General features: G+C 39.1%; 1 protein-coding gene across 1 annotated transcript in view; it reads left to right on the top strand.

Moving 5' to 3' along the window:
* AGBL3 (AGBL carboxypeptidase 3) overlaps nt 1-21,774 on the top strand; it is a 94,576-nt gene that overhangs the window by 21,864 nt on the left and 50,938 nt on the right.

Genomic DNA, 21,774 nt, shown 5'->3' with positions numbered 1-21,774 from the left:
GTAATAGCTATTAGTTTAGGTAAAATAATGTTGTTGTTTTTTGTTATTTCTTAAATGATTATTCACTTTGGCATAAATCCTGATAGTGGTGGAAGGCCTCCCACTGAGAATAGGGTGATGGGGATGAGGGTTGTAATAATGGATATTTTGTTTCATGTGTGTGATAGCGATAGTATAGCGGTAGCTGAGCTGTAATATGTTATTGTAATATAAATTAGAAGGTTTAGGGTTGTTATAGTTGGGTTTTACAGTATAATGGCTGATAGTCATCCTATGTGAGCAATTGATGAGTAAGCTATAATTTTTTATAGTTGGGTTTGGTTTAATCCACCTCACCCCCCAATTATGATGGATAGTATGGTTATAGATAATACTTGGTTTAGGCTGATGGATGGTGAGATTTGGTATAATACTGACAGGGGTGCAAGTTTTTGTCATGTTAGTAAGATGAAGCCTGCTATTAACGAGATGCCTTGTGTAACTTCAGGTACTCAGAAGTGGAATGGAGATAGTCCTAGTTTTATGGTTAGGGCTATGGTTATTACTGTCGATGCTGTTGGATTAAAGATTTTTGTAATGGTTCATTGGCCGGAATATAACAGGTTAATAATAACGGCTATTATAAGTAATATTGATGTGGTAACTTGTGTTAGGAAATATTTAGTGGATGCTTCTAGAGCTCGTGAGTTAAATTTTTTTATTATAATGGGAATAATGGCTAGTATATTTATTTCAAAATCGATTCAGATTAATACTCAGTGGGAGCTGGTTATTACAATTATGGTTCCTGAGATAATGGTTGTTAGGATGATGATAAAGATGATGGGATTTATTAGTACGGGAAGGGTATAAACCAACATTTTTTGGGTAAGCGTCCAATAGCTTATTTAGCTGATCTTACTATAGAATATGGTGTAATGTGGTAGCACGAATTTTGAATTCTTAATCATCAATTCCTATGATTCTAGAAATAAGATGATTTAAACCTCTATTATTTACTCTATCAAAGTAACTCTTTTATCAGACATATTTCTTGATGGATGCTTGATATTGTAATAGGTAATGAGGCGTGTCATATGCATAGGGCTGGCGTTAGTGCTAGGAAGTTTTTTCAAAGTAAATATATTAATTCATCGTATCAAAAGCAAGGACAGGATGCTCAAATTCATAGGAAAGAGATTGTTAGTAATAGTGTTTCGATGATAAAGTTGGTTGTGTATAACTCTGACATATAGGGGTTATAGAATGCTCCTAGAAATAGTATTGTTGGGAAAATGTTTATTATGATAATGGCGTATTCTGCTAAGAAATGGAGGATGTAGCTGGTCGTAGTGATTCTGTACTGAGTAACTTGACTGCATCAGCAATGGGTTGTATTAGACCACGTGGTCCTACGATATTTGGCCCTTTTCGAAGTTGCATATAACCTAAAATTTTTTGTTCAATTAATGTTAGGAATGCTACAGCTAAAAGAATGGGGATAATAAGTGTTAAGATATTAATTATAAACATTTTGTTGGGGAGAGGATTTGAACCTTTGGTTGTAAAGGTTTAAGTTTTACGCGATTTCCGGGCTCTGCCACCTTAACAAACCCTAGTCTTGGGTAGATGTTTTGTATCTGTTAATTAAGTTGAGATTATATCATTATTTAGTTTTAAGGCACTTTTTAAAGTGGGCCTTATTTCTCTTGTCCTTTCGTACTGGGAGAAATGTATAATAGATAGAAACCGACCTGGATTACTCTGGTCTGAACTCAGATCGCATAGGACTTTAATCGTTGAACAAATGAACCTTTAATAGTAGTTACATCATTGGGGTGTCCTGATCCAACATCGAGGTCGTAAACCCTATTGTCGGTATGAACTCTAGAATAGGATTGTGCTGTTATCCCTAGGGTAACTTGTTCCATTGATCAGCTTTTTAGAGCAATAAGTGATAATATGTTTTGACTGGTAAGTCTAGACTTTAATTACTCGGAGGCTTTTTTGTTCTCCGAGGTCACCCCAACCAAGTTGTCAACCAATATAAATTTTTGTTATCACTTGATGGTTTAGTTATTTTTGGGGGGGGTTGATAAATTAAAGCTCCATTGGGTCTTATTTTGTTATTCCCGCCTCTTCATGGGAAGGTCAGGTTCACTGATTGAAACTAAGAGACAGTAAAACCCTTGTGTGGCCATTCATACAAGTCCTTATTTAGAGAACAAAGGTTTGTGCTACCTTTGGTCAGGATACTGTGGCTATTTAACAGTTGTCACTGGGCAGGCAGTGCCTCTAATACTTGTTATTGCTAGAGGTGATGTTTTTGGTAAATAGGTGGGGTTTATGTTTGCTGAGTCCCTTTTACTTTTTTTAATCTTCCTTTGGGTGCATGGCTGTTGGATTAATAGTGTGTTTGATAAATAGTTTAACGTTGAGTTGTATTTATTTACTGTTAATTATTCATATATTATTAGTTACTGATGTAAACTTATGCAAGGAGAAATACTTCTTGTTACTCATATTAACATTATCGCCTCTATTGGTTAATAGATTAGTCCAGTATAAACCTATGAGTTGATTTGCTTGTTATTGGTATTAAGGTAAAATTATTGTTGAGCTTGAACGCTTTCTTAATTGGTGGCTGTTTTTAAGCCAGCTATGGTGTTGCTTATTTTTACTCTCTACATAAGGTTGTACCCATTTCTAAAAGGCTGTACCTTTTTAGACTAACGTTTAAAAATATATTAAAATTTATAAAAGGTTTCTGGTGATTTTTAAAGTTGAAATGAAATTCTTTTCCTGGACAACCAGCTATCACTAGGCTCGTTAGGCTTCTCACCTCTACTTATGAATCTCCTCACTATTTTGCTACACAGATGAGTTTGTTCTAATAAACTGTTCATAAGTAGTTCGTCTGGTTTGGGGATATTTAACTTAAGTTCTCTTTGTTGAATATTAGTTAAATCATTATGTGAAAGGTACAGAGGGTAAACTTAGCTTTTTGTTACTTTTAATGCTTCTTTCATCATTCCCTTACGGTACTTTCTCTGTAGTGCCAGGGATATTTTAAATTTCTATCTCCTATAATTTGAACGTTGAGTGAATGTTTTATTTAGTTTGCTTGTACTAGTAGAATGGAAAGGGGTGTTGGCCTAGATTTATCTCAAAGTATTCATAAATTATGAAATCTGCTAGGTGAAAACTAGGTGTTTTGTTTTTTTTTACATCTTTATTGGAGTATAATTGCTTTACAATGGTGTGTTAGTTTCTGCTTTATAACAAAGTGAATCAGTTATACATATACATACGTTCCCATATCTCTTCCCTCTTGGGTCTCCCTCCCTCCCATCCTCCTTATCCCACCCCTCTAGGTGGTCACAAAACACCGAGCTGATCTCCCTGTGCTATGCGGCTGCTTCCCACTAGCTATCTGTTTTATGTTTGGTAGTGTATATATGTCCATGCCACTCTCTTACTTTGTCACAGCTTACCCTTCCCCCTCCCCATATCCTCAAGTCCATTCTCTAGTAGGTCTGTGTCTTTATTCCTGTCTTACCCCTAGGTTCTTCATGACATTTTTTTTTTCTTAGATTCCATTTATAGGTGTTAGCATAAGGTATTTGTCTTTCTTTTTCTGACTTACTTCACTCTGTATGACAGACTCTAGGTCCATCTACCTCACTACAAATAACTCAATTGCGTTTCTTTTTATGGCTGAGTAATATTAATATTCCACTGTATATATGTGCCACATCCTCTTTATCCATTCATCCGATGATGGACACTTAGATTCTTTCCATCTCCTGGCTATTGTAAATAGAGCTGCAATGAACATTTTGGTACATGACTCTTTTTGACTTATGGTTTTCTCAGGGTATATGCCCAGTAGTGGGATTGCTGGGTCATATGGTAGTTCTATTTGTAGTTTTTTAAGGAACCTCCATACTGTTCTCCATAGTGGCTGTACCAATTCACTTCCCACCAGCAGTGCAAGAGTGTTCCCTTTCCTCCACACCCTCTCCAGCATTTATTGTTTCTAGATTTTTTGTTGATAGCCATTCTGACCGGTGTGAGATGATATCTCATTATAGTTTTGATTTGCATTTCTCTAATGATTAATGATGTTGAGCATTCTTTCATGTGTTTGTTGGCAATCTGTATATCTTCTTTGGAGAAATGTCTGTTTAGGTCTTCTGCCCATTTTTGGATTGGGTTGTTTGTTTTTTTGTTATTGAGCTGCATGAGCTGCTTGTACATTTTGGTGATTAATCCTTTGTCAGGTGCTTCCTTTGCAAATATTTTCTCCCATTCTGAGGGCTGTCTTTTGGTCTTGTTTATGGTTTCCTTTGCTGTGCAAAAGCTTTGAAGTTTCATTAGGTCCCATTTGTTTATTTTTGTTTTTATTTCCATTTCTCTAGGAGGTGGGTCAAAAAGGATCTTGCTGTGATTTATGTCATAGAGTGTTCTGCCTATGTATTCCTCTAAGAGTTTGATAGTTTCAGGCCTTACATTTAGGTCTTTAATCCATTTTGAGCTTATTTTTGTGTATGGTGTTAGGGAGTGTTCTAATCTCATACTTTTACATGTACCTGTCCAGTTTTCCCAGCACCACTTATTGAAGAGGCTGTCCTTTCTCCACTGTACAGTCTTGCCTCCTTTATCAAAGATGAGGTGACCATATGTGCATGGGTTTATCTCTGGGCTTTCTATCCTGTTCCATTGATCTATATTTCTGTTTTTGTGCCAGTACCATACTGTCTTGATTACTGTAGCTTTGTAGTATAGTCTGAAGTCAAGGAGCCTGATTCCTCCAGCTCTGTTTTTCGTTCTCAAGATTGCTTTGGCTTTGAGGTCTTTTGTGTTTCCATACAAATTGTGAAATTTTTTGTTCTAGTTCTGTGAAAAATGCCAGTGGTAGTTTGATAGGGATTGCATTGAATCTGTAGATTGCTTTGGGTAGTAGAGTCGTTTTCACAATGCTGATTCTTCCAATCCAAGAACATGGTATATCTCTCCATCTATTTGTATCATCTTTAATTTCTTTCATCAGTGTCTTACAATTTTCTGCATACAGGTCTTTTGTCTCCTTAGGTAGGTTTATTCCTAGATATTTTATTCTTTTTGTTGCAGTGGTAAATGGGAGTGTTTTCTTGATTTCACTGTCAGATTTTTCATCATTAGTGTATAGGAATGCCAGAGATTTCTGTGCATTAATTTTGTATCCTGCTACTTTACCAAATTCATTGATTAGTTCTAGTAGTTTTCTGGAGGCATATTTAGGATTCTCTATGTATAGTATCATGTCATCTGCAAACAGTGACAGCTTTACTTCTTCTTTTCCGATTTGGATTCCTTTTATTTCCTTTTCTTCTCTGATTGCTGTGGCTAAAATTTCCAAAACAATGTTGAATAAGAGTGGGGAGAGTGGGCAACCTTGTCTTGTTCCTGATCTTAGTGGAAATGCTTTCAGTTTTTCACCATTGAGGACGATGTTGGCTGTGGGTTTGTCATATATGGCCTTTGTTATGTTGAGAAAGTTCCCTCTATGCCTACTTTCTGGAGGGTTTTTATCATAAATGGGTGTTGAATTTTGTCGAAAGCTTTCTCTGCATCTGTTGAGATGATCATATGGTTTTTCTCCTTCAACTTGTTAATATGGTGCATCACGTTGATTGATTTGCATATATTGAAGAATCCTTGCATTCCTGGAATAAACCCCACTTGATCATGGTGTATGATCCATTTAATGTGCTGTTGGATTCTGTTTGCTAGTATTTTGTTGAGGATTTTTGCATCTATGTTCATCAGTGATATTGGCCTGTAGTTTTCTTTCTTTGTGACATCCTTGTCTGGTTTTGGTATCAAGGTGATGGTGGCCTCGTAGAATGAGTTTGGGAGTGTTCCTCCCTCTGCTATATTTTGGAAGAGTTTGAGAAGAATAGGTGTTAGCTCTTCTCTAAAAGTTTGATAGAATTCGCCTGTGAAGCCATCTGGTCCTGGGCTTTTGTTTGTTGGAAGATTTTTAATCACAGTTTCAATTTCAGTGCTTCTGATTGGTCTGTTCATATTTTCTATTTCTTCCTGATTCAGTCTTGGCAGGGTATGCATTTCTAAGAATGTGTCCATTTCTTCCAGGTTGTCCATTTTATTGGCATAGAGTTGCTTGTAGTAATCTCTCATGATCTTTTGCATTTCTGCAGTGTTAGTTGTTACTTCTTTTTCATTTCTAATTCTATTGATTTGAGTCTTCTCCCTTTTTTTCTTGATGGGTCTGGCTAATGGTTTATCAATTTTGTTTATCTTCTCAAAGAACCAGCTTTTAGTTTTATTGATCTTTGCTGTCGTTTCCTTCATTTCTTTTTCATTTATTTCTCATCTGATCTCTATGATTTCTTTCCTTCTGCTATCTTCGGGGGTTTTTTGTTCTTCTTTCTCTAATTGCTTTAGTCGCAAGTTTAGGTTGTTTATTCGACATGTTTCATGTTTCTTAAGGTAGGATTGTATTGCTATAAACTTCCCTCTTAGAACTGCGTCCCATAGGTTTTGGGTCGTCGTGTCTCCATTGTCATTTGTTTCTAGGTATTTTTTTATTTCCTCTTTGATTTCTTCAGTGATCACTTCGTTATTAAGTAGTGTATTGTTTAGCCTCCATATGTTTGTATTTTTTACAGATCTTTTCCTGTAATTGATATCTAGTCCTATAGTGTTGTGGTCGGAAAAGATACTTGATAGAACTTCAATTTTTTAAAATTTACCAAGGCTTGATTTGTGACCCAAGGTATGATCTATCCTGGAGAGTGTTCCATGAGCACTTGAGAAAAATGTGTATTCTGTTGTTTTTGGATGGAATGTCCTATAAATATCAATTAAGTCCATCTTGCTTAAGGTATCATTTAAAGCTTGTGTTTCCTTATTTATTTTCATTTTGGATGATCTGTCCATTGGTGAAAGTGGGGTGTTAAAGCCCCCTACTATGAATGTGTTACTGTCGATTTCCCCTTTTATGGCTGGTAGTATTTGCTTTATGTTTTGAGGTGCTCCTATGTTGGGTGCATAAATATTTACAATTGTTATATCTTCTTCTTGGATCGATCCCTTGATCATTATGTAGTGTCCTTCTTTGTCTCTTCTAATAGTCTTTATTTTAAAGTCTATTTTGTCTGATATGAGAATTGCTACTCCAGCTTTCTTTTGGTTTCCATTTGCATGGAATATCTTTTTCCATCCCCTCACTTTCAGTTTGTATGTGTCTCTAGGTCTGAAGTGGGTCTCTTGTGGACAGCATTATATGGGTCTTGTTTTTGTATCCATTCAGCCAGTCTGTGTCTTTTGGTGGGAGCATTTAATCCATTTACATTTAAGGTAATTATCGATATGTATGTTCCTATTCCCATTTTCTTAATTGTTTTGGGTTTGTTATTGTAGGTCTTTTCCTTCTCTTGTGTTTCTTGCCTAAAGAAGATCCTTCAGCATTTGTTGTAAAGCTGGTTTGGTGGTGCTGAACTCTCTCAGCTTTTGCTTGTCTGTAAAGGTTTTAATTTCTCCATCAAATCTGAATGAGATCCTTGCTGGGTAGAGTAATCTTGGTTGTAGTTTTTCTCCTTCATCACTTTAAATATGTCCTGCTAGTCCCTTCTGTCTTGCAGAGTTTCTGCTGAAAGATCAGCTGTTAACCTTATGGGGATTCCCTTGTGTGTTATTTGTTGTTTTTCCCTTGATGCTTTTAATATGTTTTCTTTGTATTTAATTTCTGACAGTTTGGTTAATATGTGTCTTGGCGTGTTTCTCCATGGATTTATCCTGTATGGGACTCTGTGTGCTTCCTGGACTTGATTAACTATTTCCTTTCCCATATTAGGGAAGTTTTCAACTATAATCACTTCAAATATTTTCTCAGTCCCTTTCTTTTTCTCTTCTTCTGGAACCCCTATAATTCGAATGTTGGTGCATTTAATATTGTCCCAGAGGTCTCTGAGACTGCCCTCAGTTCTTTTCATTCTTTTTTCTTTATTCTGCTCTGCAGTAGTTATTTCCACTATTTTATCTTCCAGGCCACTTATCCGTTCTTCTGCCTCAGTTATTCTGCTATTGATCCCTTTTATTTTTAATTTCATTTATTGTGTTGTTCATCGTTGCTTGTTTCATCTTTAGTTCCTCTGAATCCTTGTTAAATGTTTCTTGCATTTTCTCTATTCTATTTCCAAGATTTTGGATCATCTTTACTATCATTATTCAGAATTCTTTTTCAGGTAGACTGCCTATTTCCTCTTCATGTGTTAGGTCTGGTGGGTTTTTATCTTGCTCCTTCATCTGCTGTGTGTTTTTCTGTCTTCTCATTTTGCTTAACTTATTGTGTTTGGGGTTGTCTTTTTGCAGGCTGCAGGTTCGTAGTTCCCGTTGTTTTTGGTGTCTGTCCCCAGTGGCTAAAGTTGGTTCAGTGGGTTGTGTAGGCTTCCTGGTGGAGGGGACTACTGCCTGTGTTCTGGTGGATGAGGCTGGATCTTGTCTTTCTGGTGGGCAGGTCCACGTCTGGTGGTGTGTTTTGGGGTGTCTGTGGACATATTATGATTTTAGGCTGCCTCTCTGCTAATGGGTGGGGTTGTGTTCCTGTCTGCTAGTTGTTTGGCATAGGGTGTCCAGCACTGTAGCTTGCTGGTCGCTGAGTGAAGCTGGGTGTTGGTGTTGAGACGGAGATCTCTGGGAGATTTTCGCCATTTTATATTACATGGAGCTGGGAGGTCTCTTGTGGACCAGTGTACTGAAGTTGGCTCTCCCACCTTAGAGGCACAGCACTGACTCTTGGCTGCAGCACCAAGAGCCTTTCATCCACACGGCTCAGAATAAAAGGGAGAAAAAGTAGAAAGGAAGGAAGGAAGGGAGGGAGGGAGGAAGGAAGGAAGGAGATAAAAGAAAATAAAGATAAAATAAAATAAAGTTATTAAAATAAAAAATAATTATTAAGAAAAAAAATTTTTTTAAGAAAGAAAAAACAACAGACGGATAGAACCCTAGGACAAATGGTGAAAGCAAAGCTATACAGACAAAATATCACACAGAAGCAAACACATACACACTCACAAAAAGAGGAAAAGGGAAAAAATAATAAATCTTGCTCTCAAAGTCCACCTCCTCTATTTGGGATGATTCATTGTCTATTCAGGTATTCCACAGATGCAGGGTACATCAAGTTGATCGTGGAGATTTAATCCGCTGCTCCTGAGGCTGCTGGGAGAGATTTCCCTTTCTCTTCTTTGTTGCACAGCTCCCGGGGCTCAGCTTTGGATTTGGCCCCGCCTCTGCGTGTAGGTTACAGGAGGGCATCTGTTCTTTGCTCAGACAGGACGGGGTTAAAGGAGAAGCTGATTCGGGGCCTCTGGCTCACTCAGGCCGGGGGGAGGGAGGGGCACGATGCTGGGTGAGCCTGCGGCGGCAGAGGCCAGCAGGACGTTGCAGCAGCCTGAAGCGCGCCGTGCATTCTCCCGGGGAAGTTGTCCCTGGATCCCGGGACCCTGGCAGTGGCGGGCTGCACAGCCTCCCTGGAAGGGAGGTGTGGATAGTGACCTGTGCTCGCACACAGGTTTCTTGGTGGCGGGAGCAACAGCCTTAGTGTCTCGTGCCCATCTCTGGGGTCCACGCTGTTAGCCGCGGCTCGCGCCCGTCTCTGGAGCTCCTTTAAGCAGCACTCTTAATCCCCTCCAGGTACGTGGGGAGTTTCTTGCCTTTTGGGAGGTCTGAGGTCTTCTGCCAGCGTTCAGTACGTGTTCTGTAGGAGTTGTTCCACGTGTAGATGTATTTCTGATGTATCTGTGGGGAGGAAGGTGATCTCCGCATCTTACTCTTCCGCCATCTTCCCCCTCTCCTACTCCCTAGGTGCTTTTTTTAAGCTATGCTTTGATTTATTCAGGCACACTTTCCAGTATGCTTACCTTGTTACGACTTGTCTCCTCTCATATGATTAGTATTTGCTAATAGGTTATAGAAAATTATTATAATACTTGAGGAGAGTGACGGGCGGTGTGTGCGTGCTTCATGGTCTTAATCAATTAAGCACTCTATTCTTAATTTACTACTAAATCCTCTTTTGGTTTTTAGTTTTCATAAACTAAAACTAAAATGTGGTGAAAATGTATTCTTGAAGTAGAAAATGTAGCCCATTTCTTCCCATCCCATAGGTTACACCTTGACCTAACGTGTTTATGTATAATAATTATGCTTACTTTTACCCCTTTTTAGGGTTTGCTGAAGATGGCGGTATATAGACTCAATTAGCAAGAGTTGGTGAGGTTTATCAGGGTTTATCGATTATAGAACAGGCTCCTCTAGAGAGATGTGAAGGACCTCCAAGTCCTTTGAGTTTTAAGCTGCTGCTGGTAGTACTCTGACGAATAATTTTGTTCTTGTAATTATTTGGGTTTAGAGCTAAGCGTAGTGGGGTAATCTAATCCCAGGTTGGGTCAGGAAATACTAAAGTCACTTTCACAGTCTACTTTTATTTTAGTTATGGCTTTTTATGACTTAATTAAAACTTTATTTTATGTAACTCTTTAACACGCTTTACACCACATTTTTATTAATTTGGGTTAATCGTATGACTGAGGTGGCTGGCACAAAATTTACCAACCCTTGTTGGTATAACTTAGTCGAACTTTTGTTTATGGCTTAATTTTTATCACTGCTGCTTCCCGTGGGGGTGTGGTTAAGCAAGGCGTTATGAGCTGCTAATGTTAACGTGCTTGATGCCTTCTCCTTTTAATCTTAATGATTTAGAGGGCATTCTCACTGGGGTGTGGATGCTTACATGTGTAATTTTATTAAAAACTAATAGGCTGGGACCAAACCTATGTGTTTGTGGAGTTAGTAAACTCATCTAGGCATTTTCAGTGCCTTGCTTTAAGGTTTTAAGCTACATTAACAAGTTGTTTTCACATATTGAAGTAACATGTATATAGTTGTTTTATGTGATTTATGTTAGATTTAGTGTTAAAATTTTGATTAAAATGGTTGGTAGATCTAGGGAGATGCCTGTCTATATAAATGGTGAATAAGTAGTTTATTGGTATGATTGGGGTTTATTTTCTAGGTCTGTCTAATCTTGGGCATTAAGTTGTCCATGTTATTGTTCAGATGGCTAAATTCTACGTACTTACGTGTTTTTGCCTTGTTTTGGGGGCTTGACAGGGCATTACAGGGATGCAGAGCATGGGATTTAGTGGGGGGTAAAGGGGGTTTGTTAAACAGGTCCTTTACCTGTTCATATGCATATGTGTGTACATGTATGTGTGTCTGCAATTATCCTTATGTCCTGTAACCACTGACTGAATAACACCTTATGTTTGATGATGTTGGTAAATAATATTCAATTAAAGTCCAGCTACAATTTATTTGACTGTGTTAAGGCCTCAGACGGCCATAGCTGAGTCACAGCATCCCTTAAAAATTAAAAAATACTGAATGCATGAAATCACAGTTATGTGTGAGCATGGGCTGATTAGTCATTAGTCCATCAAGATGTCTTATTTAAGAGGAAAGAGTGAGTGATTTTAGGTGAGATGGTCCTGAAGTAAGAACCAGATGTCTGATAAAGTTCATTAACAGAAACTCCCACAAATTATGGGCCCAGAGCAAGAAGAGGGACACCTCTTTCAATTTATTTCAAAGTAAATTGTAGATATTCTTACATTTCTCCTCTAAAGTTCAGTCTTTGTTTGTGATTCTTTTTCTATTTTGAGGTAATTTCTACATTAAATGAAATGCACAAATCTAAGTGTATCAGTCAGTGAATTTTAGCCAAATGCATATATCTGTGTGATCCAAACCCCTACCACAATATACAACATAATCACTCAGAAAACTTAAATACTTAGGTGTAAATTTCACAAAACATCTACAATGCTTAAAACTACACAATGCTAATGAAAGGAATCAAAGAAGATCTAAATAAATCAAGAAATATACCATGTTCATTGATTGGAAAACTCAGTCTGGTAAAGGTGTCAGTTCTTCCCAAATTGATATACGGGTTCTAGGCAATTCCTATCACGACTTTTTTTTAAGATATAGACACATTTACCTGAAAAGGTAAAATGACTAGAATAGCTAAAATAAGTTTGAAAAGAAGCATAAAGTGGGAGCATTAAGCTTATCTGATTTCAAGAACTTTTATATAGCTACAGTGGTCAAGGCCCTGTGGTATTAGTGGAAGGATATATACATAGATAAGTGGAACAGAATAGAGAGCCCAAAAGCAGAGCCACACAAATATGCCCAAGTAATTTTTGACAAAAGTGCAAAAGCAATTCAATGGCAGAAAGTGCCAGTCCTCTCCCTGGGATCCGGACCTCCGAAGCCCGAGCCTCAGCTCCCAACCCCCGCCCGTCCCAGCCAGGGAGCAGACAAGCCTCTCAGGCTGCTGAGTGCTGGTGGGCACCGATCCTCTGTGCGGAAATCTCTCTGCTTTGCCCTCCGCACCCCTGTTGCTGCGCTCCTCCGTGGCTCCGAAGCTTCCCCCCTCCGCCACCCACAGTCTCCGCCCGCGAAGGGCCTTCCTAGTGTGTGGAAGTCTTTCCTCCTTCACAGCTCCCTCCCACTGGTGCAGGTCCCGTCCCTATTCTTTTGTCTCTATTTTTCCTTTTTTCTTTTACCCTACCCAGGTATGTGGGGAGTTTCTTGCCTTTTGGGAAGTCTGAGGTCTTCTGCCAGCGTTCAGTAGGTGTTCTGTAGGAGTTGTTCCACGTGTAGATGTATTTCTGATGTATTTGTGGGAAGGAAGGTGATCTCCATGTCTTACTCTTCCGCCATCTTTAAGCTCCCCCAGGAACACCTTTTATAATCAATGCCCAAAGAATTTCTATTAAGAAAATACTGTTGTTACAGGAAGTTGTCATCAGGGTTTCTGAAGTAGTCTCGAAGTTTACAGGGATAGCAAATCATGCTCCATTTGAACACAGACATTAGGTTAATTCCTCTGTGAGCCAAATAGGCTCCTCTTGCTTTTAAGGGAGAGAGACGAAAATGAAATAACTTTGTAACCTAAGTAAGAAAAGGTATCCTCAAACAAATTGCACAAAGATATAAAATGAGATGGCTGTACTCTTTTTTTTTTTTTTTTTTTTTTAGAGGGGAAAGATGTAGTGCTAGGAGTGGAAACAGATGCTTTTGTATCTGGGAGGAAAGAAGTGCTGTGGAGGCCAAGTTGAGGAAAGTTTTTTTTTTTTTTCCCCATTAATTATTTATTTTGGGCTGCATTGGGCCTTTGTTGCGGTGCACGGGCTTCTCATTGCCATGGCCTCTCCTGCTGTGGAGCACGGGCCCTAGGTGCACAGGCTTCAGTAGTTGTGGCTTGCTGGCCCAGTTGCTCCACGGCCTGTGGGATCCTCCCAGACCAGGGGTCAAACCCGTGTCCCCTGCATTGGCAGGCGAGTTCTTAAGCACTGTGCAACCAGAGAATCCCTGCTGAACTCTTTTTAAAGGGCAGATATATAGCTTTATATATCAAGATGTTAAAAAAAGAAAAAAAAGGCAAATGGCTGAAATTCCCAAAAATTTCAGAACAGATGCTATATTATCAGTTAATGATTAATTTTGGTTTGAGGTGATTAAGTTTTCAACTAATGAGAATCTCACTTTTAAATTTTAGTTTGCTTTATTGTTTATTGTCAGTTTATTTGGTTGTGTGTTGTTCAGTTAACGCTACAATGTACACTGATGCATCTTTGCATCAATATTCTAGTACATGCTTTTTCTGTAGCTAGACTTGACCCCTTTTCATTGTGTCAAACACACTTCTGTTGCTAAAGCAGTTGTACATATTATCCCAAAAACATGTTTGTCCAGTGAAACTTGTTTCACATCACCAAGTTCTTTTGTTTATTGTTTCAGTGAATATATTTGGGATCATAGAGGCTGGCTTCCTCTATTGGAGCATATTTATTCCCAGAGCCAAGCATAGTCTGACACATAACAGCCAATAATAGAAGTAGGAGAATGAGTCATCACCAATTCTTGTCTACTAAAAAGTGGGAAAAATGAGGGTAGTTGGGCCATAAAGTCGTTTTTTTCCAATCAGATAGATCATGGTAAAAAATTTGGTCCTAAAAATAACGAAGAGGGCTTCCCTGGTGGCGCAGTGGTTGAGGGTCCGCCTGCCGATGCAGGGAACATGGGTTTGTGCCCCGGTCCGGGAAGATCCCACATGCCGCGGAGCGGCTGGGCCCGTGAGCCATGCCTGCTGAGCCTGTACGTCCAGAGCCTGTGCTCCACAACGGGAGAGGCCACAACAGTGAGAGGCCAACGTACCGCAAAAAAAAATAACGAAGAGTACGAAAGCTGGTATAGATAAGGAAAAAGGTGGGGCTCCAAGGATAGCTTTCCCTATGGAGAGACAAAAGAAACTTGAACCATGTGTATAAGCTTAGGGGACAACCATTATCAAGCAAGAAGCTGAAGATGCAGGGAAAGGGAGAATAAAACGTGGAGCAGGATTCCCAGAGGTAGGTTAGAAAGGCATCAAGCACCCAGGAGAAATGAAACTTTAGTATAAAATCTATGATGACACAAAATAATCATGAACTATATAATAACTTAGAACCAAGGTGCAAATGAAATGTTATGGGTTTTGTTAAAGTGTGACCATGCTCATTGTTACCTTCAATGAACCCGTGGTAAAATCCAGCTTTGCATAAAACACTAAATTTGAGCCTAGATCTACCAATGAATAATTTGAAAATATACAGTAAAATTTTCCTCTTTTCTTTTGAAGTCATATTCAATTAATGTTTTCTCTTTTTCTTTCCTTGTTTTATTTTTTAACATCTTTATTGGAGTATAATTGCTTTACAATGGTGTGTTAGTTTCTGCTGTATAACAAGGTGAATCAGCTATACATATAAATATATCCCCATTTTCCCTCCCTCTTGCATCTCCCTCCCAGCCTTCCTATCCCACCCCTCTAGGTGGACACAAAGCACCAAGCTGATCTCCCTGTGCTATGTGGCTGCTTCGCACTAGCTATTTTACATTTGGTAGTGTATATATATCCATGCCACTCTCTCACTTCGTCCCAGCATACCCTTCACCCTCCCTGTGTCCTCAAGTCCATTCTCTACATCTGCATCTTTATTCCTGTCCTGCCCTCAGTTCTTCAGAACCACTTTTTTTTAATATTCCATATATATGTGTTAGCATATGGTATTTGTTTTTTTCTTTCTGACTTCACTCTGTATGACAGTCTCTAGGTCCATCTACCTCACTACAAATAACTCAATTTCGTTTCTTTTTATGGCTGAGTAATGTTCCATTGTATATATATACCACATCTTCTTTATCCATTCATCTGTTGATGGACACTTAGGTTGCTTCCATGTCCTGGCTATTGTAAATAGTGGTGCCATGAACATTGTGGTACATGACTCTTTTTGAATTACAGTTTTCTCAGGGTATATGCCCAGTAGTGGGATGCCTGGGTCGTAGGGTAGTTCTATTTTTAGTTTTTTAAGGAACCTCCCTTACTGTTCTCCATAGTGGCTGTATCAATTTACATTCCCACCAACAGTGCAAGAGGGCTCCCTTTTCTCCACACCCTCCCCAGCATTTATTGTTTGTTGCTGTTTTGATGATGGCCATTCTGACCCATGTGAGGTGATACCTCATTGTAGTTTTGATTTGCATTTCTCTGATGATTAGTGATGTGGAGCATCCTTTCATGTGTTTGTTGGCAATCTGTATATCTTCTTTGGAGAAATGTCCATTTAGGTCTACTGCCCATTTTTAGATTGGGTTGTTTGTTTTTTTGATATTGAGCTGCATGACCTGCTTGTATATTTTGGAAATTAATTCTTTGTCAGTTGCTTCATTTGCAAATATTTTCTCCCATTCTGAGGGTTGTCTTTACGTCTTGTTTATGGTTTCCTTTGCTGTGCAAAAGCTTTTAAGTTTCATTACGTCCCATTTGTTTATTTTTATTTTATTTCCATTTCTCTAGGAGGTGGGTCAAAAAGGATCTTGCTGTGATTTATTTCATAGAGTGTTCAGCCTGTGTTTTCCTCTAAGAGTTTGATAGTGTCTGGCCTTACATTTAGCTCTTTAATTATGAGTTTATTTTTGTATATGGTGTTAGGGAATGTTCTAATTTCATTCTTTTACATGTAGCTGTCCAGTGTTCCCAGCACCACTTATTGAGGAGGCTGTCTTTTCTCCATCGTATACTCCTGTCTCTTTTATCAAAGATAAGGTGACCATATGTGTGTGGGTTTATCTCTGGGCTTTCTATCCTGTTCCATTGATCTATATTTCTGTTTTTGTGCCAGTACCATACTGTGTCTTGATCACTGTAGCTTTGTAGTATAGTCTGAAGTCAGGAAGCCTGATTCCTCCAGCTCCGTTTTTCTTTCTCAAGATTGCTTTGGCTATTCGGGGTCTTTTGTGTTTCCATACAAATAGCGAAATTTTTTGTTCTAGTTCTGTGAAAAATGACATTGGTAGTTTGATAGGGATTGCACTGAATCTGTAGATTGCTTTGGATAGTATAGTCATTTTCACAATGTTGATTCTTCCAATCCAAGAACATGGTATATCTCTCCATCTGTCTGTATCATCTTTAATTTCTTTCATCAGTGTCTTATAGTTTTCTGCATACAGATCTTTTGTCTCCTTAGGTAGGTTTATTCCTAGGTATTTTACTCTTTTTCTTGCAATGGTAAATGGGATTGTTTCCTTAATTTCTCTCTCAGATTTTTCATCATTAGTGTACAGGAATGCAAGAGATTTCTGTGCATTAATTTTGTATCCTGCTACTTTACCAAATTCATTGATAGCTCTACTAGTTTTCTGGAGGCATATTTAGGATTCTCTGTGTATAGTATCATGTCATCTGCAAACAGTGACAGCTTTACTTCTTCTTTTCCAATTTGGATTCCTTTATTTCTTTTTATTCTCTGATTGCTGTGGCTAAAACTTCCAAAACTATGTTGAATAATAGTGGTGAGAGTGGGCAACCTTGTCTTCTTCCTGATCTTAGTGGAAATGGTTTCAGTTTTTCACCATTGAGGATGATGTTGGCTGTGGGTTTGTCATATATGGCCTTTATTATGTTGGGGAAAGTTCCCTCTATGCCTGCTTTCTGGAGGGTTTTATCATAAATGGGTGTTGAATTTTCTCGAAAGCTTTCTCTGCATCTGTTGAGATGATCATATGGTTTTTCTCCTTCAACTTGTTAATATGGTGTATCACATTGATTGATTTGCATATATTGAAGAATCCTTGCATTCCTGGGATAAACCCCACTAGATCATGGTGTATGATCCTTGTAATGTGCTGTTGGATTCTGTTTGCTAGTATTTTGTTGAGGATTTTTGCATCTATGTTCATCAGTGATATTGGCCTGTAGTTTTCTTTCTTTGTGACATCCTTGTCTGGTTTTGGTATCAAGGTGATGGTGGCCTCGTAGAATGAGTTTGGGAGTGTTCCTCCCTCTGCTATATTTTGGGAGAGATTGAGAAGGATAGGTGTTAGCTCTTCTCTAAATGTTTGATAGAATTCACCTGTGAAGCCATCTGGTCCTGGGCTTTTGTTTGTTGGAAAATTGTTTTTTCCTTTTTTCTTTTTTTTTTTTTGTGGTACGCGGGGCTCTCACTGTTGTGGCCTCTCCCGTTGCGGAGCACAGGCTCCAGACGTGCAGGCTCAGCGGCCATGGCTCACAGGCCCAGCCGCTCTGTGGCATGTGGGATCTTCCCGGACCAGGGCACGAACCCGTGTCCCCTGCATCGGCAGGCTGACTCTCAACCACTGCGCCACCAGGGAAGCCCTGTTGGAAGATTTTAAATCACAGTTTCAATTTCAGTGCTTCTGATTGGTCTGTTCATATTTTCTGTTTCTTCCTGGTTCAGTGTCGGAAGGTTGTGCTTTTCTAAGAATTTGTCCAATTCTTCCAGGTTGTCCATTTTATTGGCATATAGTTGCTTGTAGTAATGTCTCATGATCCTTTGTATTTCTACAGTGTCAGTTGTTACTTCTCCTTTTTCATTTCTAATTCTATTGATTTGAGTCTTCTCCCTTTTTTTCTTGATGAGTCTGGCTAATGGTTTATCAATTTTGTTTATCTTTGCTCAAAGAACCAGCTTTTAGTTTTATTGATCTTTGCTATCGTTTCCTTCATTTCTTTTTCATTTATTTCTGGTCTGATCTTTATGATTTCTTTCCTTCTGCTAACTTCGGGGTTTTTTTGTTCTTCTTTCTCTGATTGCTTTAGGTGTAAGGTTAGGTTGTTTATTTGAGATATTTCTTGTTTCTTGAGGTAGGATTGTATTGGTATAAACTTCCCTCTTAGAACTGCTTTTGCTGCATCCCATAGGTTTTGGGTTGTCGTGTTTTGTCATTTGTTTCTAGGCATTTTTTGATTTCCTCTTTGATTTCTTCAGTGATCTCTTGGTTAGTTGTATATTGTTTAGCCCCCATGTGTTTGTATTTTTTACAGATTTTTTCCTGTAATTGATATCTAGTCTCATAGCATTGTGGTCAGAAAAGATACTTGATACAATTTCAATATTCTTAAATTTACCAAGACTTGATTTGTGACCCAAGATATGATCTATCCTAGGGAAAGTTCCATGAGCACTTGAGAGGAAATTGTATTCTGTTGTTTTGGGATGGAATGTCCTATATATACCACTTAAGTCCATCTTGTTTAATATGTCATTTAAAGTTGTGTTTCCTTATTTATTTTCATTTTGGATGCTCTGTCCATAGGTGAAAGTGGGGTGTTAAAGTCCCCTACTATGAATGTGTTACTGTCGATTTCCCCTTTTATGGCTGGTAGTATTTGCCTTATGTCTTGAAGTGCTCCTATGTTTGGTGCATAAATATTTACAATTGTTATATCTTCTTCTTGGACTGATTCCTTGATCATTATGTAGTGTCCTTCTTTGTCTCTTGTAATAGTCTTTAATGTCTATTTTGTCTTATATGAGAATTGCTACTCCAGCTTTCTTTTGATTTCCATTTGCATGGAATATCTTTTTCCATCCCCTCACTTTCAGTCTGTATGTGTCCCTAGGTCTGAAGTGGGTCTCTTGTAGACAGCATATATATGGGTCTTGTTTTTGTATCTATTCAGCGTCTGTGTCTTTTGGTTGGAGCATTTACTCCATTTACATTTAAGGTAATTATTGATATGTATGTTTCTATTACCATTTTCTTACTTGTTTTGGGTTTGTTTTTGTAGGTCTTGTCCTTCTCTTGTGTTTCCTGCTTAGAGAAGTTCGTTTAGCATTTGTTGTAGAGCTGATTTGGTGGTGCAGAATTCTCTTAAAGAGCTTTTGCTTTACTGTAAAGGTTTTTTAAATTTTATTTTTGGCTGCGTTGGGTCTTCATTGCTGTACACAGGCTATCTCTAGTTGTGGCGAGCCGGGGCTACTCTTCGTTGTGGTGTACGGGCTTCTCATTGCAGTGGCTCCTCTTGTTGCAGAGTACGGGCTCTAGGTGTGTGGGCTTCCGTAGTTGTGGCTCGCGGGCTCAAGAGCACAGGCTCAATAGTTGTGGCGCATGGGCTTAGTTGCTCCGTGGCATGTGGGATCTTCCTGGACCAGGGCTTGAACCCATGTGTCCTGCATTGGCAGGTGGATTCTTATCCACTGCGCCACCAGGAAAGACCTCTGTAAAGGTTTTAATTTCTCCATCAAATGTGAATCAGATCCTTACTGGGTAGAGTATTCTTGTTTGTAGATTTTTCCATTTCATCACTTTAAATATGTCCTGCCACTCCCTTCTGGCTTACAGAGTCTGTTGAAAGATCAGCTGTTAACCTTATGGGGATTCCCTTGTATGTTATTTGTTGCTTTTGGCTTGCTGCTTTTAATATTTTTTCTTTGTATTTAATTTTTGATAGTTTGATTAATATGTGTTTTGGCATGTTTCTCCTTGGATTTATCCTCTGTGGGACTCTCTGTGCTTCCTGGAGTTGATTATTTCCTTTCCCACATAAGGGAAGTTTTGAACTATAATCTCTTCAAATATTTTCTTAGTTCATTTTTTTTTCTTTTCTCTTCTGGGATTCCCTATAATTTGAAGGTTCATGCGTTTAATGTTGTCCCAGAGGTCTCTGAGACTGTCCTCAATTCTTTTCATTCTTTTTTCTTTATTCTGCTCTGCAGTAGTTATATCCACTGTTTTATCTTCCAGGTCACTTATCCATTCTTCTGCCTCAGTTATTCTGCTATTGATTCCTTCTAGAGAATTTTTAATATCATTTATTGTGTTGTTCATCATTGTTTGTTTTCTCTTTAGTTCTTTTAGTTCCTTGTTAAACGTTTCTTGTATTTTCTCCATCTATTTCCAAGATTTTGGATCATCTTTAGTATCATCACTCTGAATTCTTTTTCAGGTAGACTGCCTATTTCCTCTTCATTTGTTAGGTCTGGTGGGTTTTTACATTGCTCCTTCATCTGCTGTGTGTTTCTCTGTCTTCTCATTTTGCTTAACTTACTGTGTTTGGGGTCTTCTTTTCGCAGGCTGCAGGTTCCTAGTTCCCGTTGTTTTTGGTTTCTAACCCCAGTGGGTAAGGTTGGTTCAGTTGGGTTGTGTAGGTTTCATGGTGGAGGGGACTGGTGCCTGTATTCTGGTGGATGAGGCTGGATCTTACCTGTCTGGTGGGCAGGACCACATCTGGTCGTGTGCTTTAGGGTGTCTGTGAACTTACTATGATTTTAGGCAGCCTCTCTGCTAATGGGTGGGATTGTGTTCCTGTCTTGCTAGTTGTTTGGCATGGGGTGTCCAGCGCTGTAGCTTGCTGGTCGTTGAGTGGAGCAGGGTCTTTGTGTTGAGATGCAGATCTCTGGGAGAGCTTTCACCATTTCATATTATGTGGTGCAGGGAGGTCTCTGGTAGACCAGTATCCTGAACTCAGCTCAGGTCTGACACCCAGCCAGAGCACCAAGACCCTGTCAGTCACTTGGCTCAGATGAAAAGGGAGGAAAGGGAGGGGAAAAAAAAGAAAGTAAGTAAAACAAAATAAAGTTACTAAAATAAAAAATAAATATTAAAAACAAAAGTAATAAAAATAAAGAAGGGAGCAAGGAAACCGAAAAACAAATCCACCAATGATAACAAGTGCTAAAAACTACCAAGAAAAATCAGACAACCCTAGGACAAATGGTAAAAGCAAAGCTATACAGACAAAATCACACAAAGAAGCATCCAAATACACAGTCACAAAAAGAAAAAAAGGAAAAAATATAAATTTAAAAACAGGAAGAGTGCAACCAAATCAATAAACACATCTACCAACAACAATAAGCTCTAAATATTAAACTAAGATAAACATAAAACCAGAAACAAATTAGATGCAGAAAGCAAACCCCAAGTCGACAGTTGCTCCCAAAGTCCACTGCCTCAATTTTGGGATGATTCGTTGTCTATTCAGGTGTTCCACAGACGCAGGTACCTCAAGTTGATTGTGGAGATTTTATCCGCTGCTGGGAGAGATTTCCCTTTCTCTTCTTTGTTCGCACAGCTCCTGGGGCTCAGCTGTGGATTTGGCCCCGCCTGTGCGTGTAGGTCGCCAGAGGGCGTCTGTTCTTCGCTCAGACAGGACGGGGTTAAAGGAGCAGCTGCTTCAGGGGCTCTGGCTCAGTCATGCCAGGGGGAGAGAGTGGTGCAGATGCGGGGCGAGCCTGCGGCGGCAGAGGGCGGCATGATGTTTTAAGAGGCTGAGGTGCGCCACGTGTTCTCTCGGGGAAGTTGCCCCTGGATCACGGGACCCTGGCAGTGGCCGGCTGCACAGGCTCCCAGGAGAGGCGGTAT

This window comes from Delphinapterus leucas, chromosome 9 (genome assembly GCF_059928025.1).
Source record: "Delphinapterus leucas isolate spDelLeu-1000000601 "Yukka" chromosome 9, BTC_Dleu_Yukka2, whole genome shotgun sequence".
In the NCBI taxonomy this organism is placed as follows: domain Eukaryota; kingdom Metazoa; phylum Chordata; class Mammalia; order Artiodactyla; family Monodontidae; genus Delphinapterus; species Delphinapterus leucas.
This window is presented reverse-complemented; position numbering and strand designations above follow the sequence as displayed.